This window comes from Bombus fervidus, chromosome 5, assembly GCF_041682495.2.
Source record: "Bombus fervidus isolate BK054 chromosome 5, iyBomFerv1, whole genome shotgun sequence".
In the NCBI taxonomy this organism is placed as follows: domain Eukaryota; kingdom Metazoa; phylum Arthropoda; class Insecta; order Hymenoptera; family Apidae; genus Bombus; species Bombus fervidus.
In genome coordinates, this window is record NC_091521.1 from 12503983 (window position 1) to 12511044 (window position 7062).

Sequence of the window (7062 nt, forward strand, 5' to 3'; positions counted from 1 at the left end):
CAATTTTTCAAAAAAAAAAAAAAAAAGTCTCGCCTGTCGCCATTCGCTCGGATGGATAGCAACAACTTCCGGTTCAAGGTTAAAAAGTCTCACGGAACTAACCAATTCGTAATAAATTCGCAAATTTTCGTCCACCGTTGTCCGTACACGCGTCAATTTTTAGACGAACCCCTTTTTTGGCAAGGAACGCGACAGTCGAATTTACGACTGAGAAAGCTTTGCCAAACGGCGACAGTCGCTGCAGCAACGTTGGTTTCCGGGGCTTTTATACCGCTACCTTCCAGCTCTGTTGGCCCTGGAAATTTCGGACCTGGAAAATGCTCATTTGCGAACGCGCGAATGTCGATTCGTGGTCAAAGGGAGGATTTGGACCATCGATTTGGCTGATATTTCACGCGTAACTGGTACAGCGTGCGCGATGTATTTGATTTAAATATCAGGCACGGTTGATCGATGAAAATATTCCCACGCTTTTATCTTGTTCGATGTTCGATGACCAAGTATTCCTAGTTTCTTAACTCGTTGATTATTACAAATTGTAAAGAGTTCTTCGCGTGAAAGTTACTCGACTTTGTGGAAGAAGCTTAATGGTATAAGAAATTCACTTTATCAACTGTAGTTTACCAGAGTTTTAATATCAGGCAAAACTATAAGAAGCATTTAAGAAGATGAAATAGACTTCACTCTCAATTTCGGTCGCTTAGACGTATAAATAGCGGTTGAGTTTCTTCTCTTCTTTTACTTTACTGTTCTTTCGCACGACATACAATGTGTTTTGTAATTAACAGTACTGTCGCGCAAGGATAAAAATCTTCATGGTGAGAAAGAAAAAAAAGTCGATAATGTGGAATGCAACTTCTTCGTTCGAAATTCGTTTTCGTAAGCATCGATTTTACGTAGATCTCCCTTCGCGTTTCTTAAATTTAAGGAAACGATAGATTAACCTGAATGTAAATTGAAATATTTTCGAACGATTGACTTCGAAATTGACTTTGCACGGGAATACAGATAAAAAGAAAGTTTCTATTAACTCGAGATAACTGAATGAAACTATTAGATTATTAGAATATCAGATTGGAATTCTAATTGCGACAGCAAACTTCCTACAACATTTCCTACGCTCGGAACATGCATTATGCATACCACGTACCATCTGTCTGCAGAATTTCAGCTAAATCGTTGAATGCATCGTGAAATTCCTTCGTGAGATTTTTTAAAGCTTCGAGAAACACGACGACCGATCATTCCTTCCTTTAAATTAAAATCTTTATACGCTGATACGCGATTCTTCTTTTTCACGCGTATGAAACAACGATGATCGATCCGAGATTAAAGCAAAAGTTCGAAACAAATTGCTGGGATGTATAATTTTATTGGGCTGCTCGGGAAATTCGTAGCGAATTTTAAAGAGAACTCGAAGATCGTATCTACATTAGCACGAAATTAGTATTTTATCGCACAGTAAATGCACCTTTCGCAACGTTTACGCATTATTTCGATGCTTGGTCCTTGATAGACTAATGCGTTTAATTGATCCGACTAGAAGCAACATTTACCGAAGTAGCTCTCCGATGCGAACCGTGTAACTTCGAAAGAAATATCTTAACGTTACGCGGATATTGCAGAAGATTATTTCTTTGAAATATTTCTTTCGAAGAGACCCGTCGTTTTCACCGGAAAGTCTTCATTTTGATAAATGTGTAACGCTCTTCCGATCTTATTAGATATGTAGATTACGAAGTGTAATACACCTACTGCCATAAACGTAACGAATTTATCGAGCAACCCAGCAATTTCATTATTAGACCGCGAATTTTTACGCGTTTAGGAAAAATCCTTTAAATCAAAGAATACACGCAGTGCAGAGAACGTGTAAAAATGTAGAAAAACGTCTCAAGTATTCATCATAGATAGCATTCAACAGATGAAACATATTTTTACACACATTTCATTCCTTTAATCGTATTCGTGAAAATATTAATTTGCGTAAATATCGTGAATATTCCTCTATGGTTGTTAAACGATGATAATTAATAAAAAAAAAAAAAAACAAGTAATACAATGGCTATAAACTGTGGCGCTGAAGCTGATTTCAAAATCGCTGATTTTGTACAAAGTAATAATAAATTACGAACGTTCGATTAATCCTGCGTGAAATCGAGTATCTTCCGATGTAAGAGGATTAAAACGACGATCGATCATCGGTGTTCGGGTTTCAAAAGCACAGACAAATCGACAGTTTCTGCATCGACGTCTAAATGTTTATCGATAGTTTAAAAAAAAAAAGAGAAAAAAGAAAGATGAAGAAGATAGAAGACCGAAGGTATTTTTCAACGAAGTTCGATCGACGAAAAGATTGAAACGAGAATTTTGGGAACACATAGAAACGACATCAACGAACGATAATTTCGATTCTAAGGTAGCATCCGCGTCGGTATATGTCGGTATCTGTATTTACCACTCGTTCAAAACCTTCAGAAAATTAATTATGTTCGCCTTTAGCTTCGAGATAATTACCTTCGTGATAATTACCAAATTTTCCGCTAAGAAAGGTAACGAAGAAAACTGGACGCACAATCTACTGTCATCCGTTCCTCCGTGACAACGTTCTTGAAACTTCTCATACTTACGAACTTGAAAATTAACGTGTTAGGTTAGGAATTAACCAATAAGCTGGTGCAAGCGTTTGCATTAGCGTACAATAGTGTCTTCGTGAATATCGTTCGTTGCAATGTACAGGATATATAGCGTAGACTTTTCTACGAGTTCGATTGTTTCAAGAACACGAGACACGAAAATAACATCGAAAGTAGAACTTTCGAGAAAATCATTTTCTTATTATCGACGTAATTTATTGAGAAAATTTTATACCACGCGAATCATAGAATCATAGCGTTGTATATGGTTCTACGACATCCTTTTGTCGAAATTTCCAGCGTTAAATAAATTATTCGATAGTAATTGATGAATCAGACCTTGAAATACTAAAATTGCTGTAGTATTGATAGAACCACTGTAGCTGAGCTCACGCGGAAAGCTATGTCGTATCCTGTACATACAGAACGATTTCGATTAGGTGATGAATTGTTATTAGCTGCTATAACAGTAATTGTGGATGTTCTGTAAACATCGTCGATTTCGAATCTCTTGGGTGTAGAATCGAGGAACGGATGAAATTCGGTTAGTAGACACGAGCATTAAAGAATTAATGGAAAGTAATAATCATTTTGGAAAGTGCACGAGCATGCCTGCACAATTTGAAAACTGAAAAGGTTCCTGCCGTTACTCGGTAATTCTATCCAATAATATCGTAAAGGATTAACGATAATGATATTAAATATTCATAATAAATGCCAATTCCTTGATCTTCTTCGCACTCTAAAATATACGTACGTCCAACGAAATTCGAAAGAATGAAACCCGCTTGTAAGATACGTCGCTGATTTCAACTAGAGCTATCGAAATATACGAGCAACACGAAGAGTATCTGCATACGTATACGAATAACTATATATTGCGAGTTAAGAAGATAGCCACAGATACAGAAGAAAGCTGCAAAATAAAAAGGATACAAAAACGTGTAACTTTCTACTTTATCGACTTAAACGAATATAGTTACACGTTTGTTTCTATAACTTCGTAGTCGAAGATGTACGAGTATATGGAAGATTTCCACATCGCAGGAAGTACAGAATTTTAGGCAGAATTTTACAAGAGCAAGAATTAAGATACATACGAGTAACTTTTAAATCGCGCGAAGTTACAGGTAAGCGAGAGGCTGTTGAATTGAACAGAATGCAGATACGCCAGAGATTTTCGCGTTAAATAAAATACAAACGCGCGAGTATACTATCATATAAGAGAAAAACGTAGATGGCGAACTCGTATTAAAAAAAGTTGCGATTTAAAAGACCGTAGAACAGACGGTTGGAACAAAATCGTGCAGGCGTGCTGTTGCGCGTGTAAAACGTGTAAATAGACAGGCGAAAGCACATAACGCGGATGCAAAGTAAAAAGTATAGCACCCGTTGGTGCGGCACGATATTGCATTACTAACGAGATATTAGGTGATACACGGGTGTATGCGTACATATAATACGTAGCTTGAAAGTCTACTAAATCGTCGTGTTTTACCGCGAACATCTGCGAGGGCATTCATTAATTTCCCCAAGAACGGTTTAATTCGATCTCATTACGAAGCACCGGCTGCAGATTGCGCCTGGAAATAGCGGTTCCTATAATAGAAAATGGCGAGGAATTGCAATTCGGACAATGTGATATTTTAGAATGCAATTGCTACGGTTTTCGCGAGTCCTTCTCTATTTGTCATAGAAGCGTAACAATTATTTCTTGTTAACTATGTTAATAACGTTTTCTTCTCCTTTTTTTTTTTCTGATACAACGTTGCCGATAATTTTAATGAAACAATTTTTATCGAACTCTAAACTTTTCGATTTATTTCGAATTTGACCTAACAGTATCGCGCAATTGCTTTTTAGAATAACACGTTGCTATTGGTTGAACGATATTTGGTTTATTATAAATTATATTCGTTAGATGTTTGTGCATGTTGATGTTTTGTCTCTTTCCCTTTCTGGTAATTATTTATGCGGGAAGTGGATAGTAACAATGATGCGTCGAGAGAAATTAATGAAGGCTTGCTTGTGAAATATTTCTTTAGGAATACTTCAATTAATGTGTTCTGAAATAGAAGTGTCTGGCCTAAACTACCGCCAAGTTACGATGAAACATCGATCGTAACGAACTGACACTTCTTGCCTCCGAAGGTCGTTTTATTTTTCATTCTAAGCGATCATTTACAAAGTATTGGGCGAAACTCCTATGATACAGATTTCCGATAACATTGAACATCAATTTTACTATTTCTAAGATAATGAAACAGACTTTTCTATCCTCTGATCTCGTTCTCGGTGATAGAACGCATTTCGAACGTTCGTAAGAATGTTTGCAAAATTACACGATTCGTTAACAATTATTTGACGTATCAGGATGTCTGCAAAATTATACAAACCATCGAATTAACTTGCACGAAAGCATAGGACGCGCGATATTAATTTTGTATAGCATAGTTTCACGAGAAATAAAGCAAGAAAGATAAATCTATGAAAACCTTTTAAAACGAAAATCACTGTGAAAGTAACAACATTCAAGTTTTGCACAAAAGGAAACCAAATAAGGCATCGAAAAGATCTGGTTTAATTTACAAAAATCAACGGAAAATTTGTTGGAACATTAGCGTTCTAAATTCTTTCGAGGCGTTCAATACTTTGGGAATAATTAGCCTAGAACTAAACCTGCCTACAAGATCTCTTCAAAGCGAGTTCTAAACGCGTTTACAAAAAAGAAGAAAAAAAATGAGAGAAGATTAACACTGATCACTTCCTGAAAGAGACTTTTTAACTCCTACCATCACATCCGTTAAGTGTACAAAGGGTCTCAATGTAACAATTAACACGTACAACGTAAGAATTCTGACCAAAAAATTTTAGAATATACTTCAGAGAACTGAGATTATTATACCAGGGTCTCGATCTGATTGTGTATGGCCTGTAGAAAACGACCGTAGAATAATGAGTACTTATTATTAGATAATATTATACATTGTTGAAACGTGGATAAAATCTATTGCATAAATAATAGTGAGTGACGAGTGTGGATGACATGGAAACAACGTACAAGCCTCCTGGTTGTTTCAATAATTTCACTCCTTCCATCTGACAAACGCAATCATCGTGAACATCGTTATTGTTATTGACATGTAACTGTTTATAGTTTTGACAAGTTCTCTACCAAACTTCTCTATTATTTTAAATTGCAACATCTAATTTTGAGTATAACTGGAACACTTTTTTTTAAAAATCGTTTCTTTCCTATTGTATATGAGAATTACTGAATTTTTACTTTGTCTAGAATATTTACAAAATTAACAAAATACAAATCTGATAAATTCTTTGTTATATATTTGTAACATGTCTAGTTATAATAATCGCGTTTTTTTTTTTTTTTAATTATTTATTTTCGTTCTTTTCAATTTTCGATTATTTTCGAGAAATAAATGGTTTCACGAAAAACTACAAAGCGTCAAGTGTACTTTTTATTTTAAATTGATGATAGACGATTCGAACGGTTTTTCATGCTGTATTCATTCAGATATCGCGGAAATCTAACTTTTGTGAATGATATTGTAAATACTGTACGATATGGCTTTAAATAAAAAATCTCATATAAAGAAGTCGTATGAGTAACATGATAGAGAACGTGTTAAACAACAAAGACACAATTTTCTTCTTATTGCGAATGCTACTATAGGTTCTATAATTAAACATTGTAATATATATTATGTATTAGATAATTTAACTTTCAACCATTACTATTTTAACACAAAAAGAATAAAACAAATCAAACAAAAAATTGTCAAATGAAAACTATACGCATCGCTCAAAATTTCTCCCTAGATAAGGCGTACTTGTGATAAGAAAGCGTAAAACTTATACTCCTCTCTCTCTCTCTCTCTCTCTCTCTCTCTCTTTCTCTAATAGAATAGTTAAATATTTTAAGACTTATTAGATATATGTAAATATTTTTTGCGTTCGTGATATTGCGAAAATAATACATACGTAAGCGTATATTTTAACAATAATGAATAAAATATTTCAATTGTTTTAAGTTTGAGAAAAAAAATCAACTGGAGGCTTGTACACAATATGGCGGAATTTTGATGTTCCTCGCGCGTGCATTCATGCACCGTGAAATTTAGATGTTTTTTATGGTGGATCGCGACATCTCGTCGTAAACGCGACAGATTTTAGAGATTTTATGAATGTTACACGACTTGCTCGTGATAAGGGCTGCTTAGTGGGTAACTTGTATTTCTATTGAAAGTAGATGCTGTTTTATGTAAGAAAACAGAGAACGAGAGAGATTTCTCAGTAACAAGGCGCGATTCGATATACTAAAATGTCTATTGCAATGACCAACTTGATAGATTGCTCTATGTATTACGATATATTATTTCTTCTGCATTTGTAACAAATAAACAAT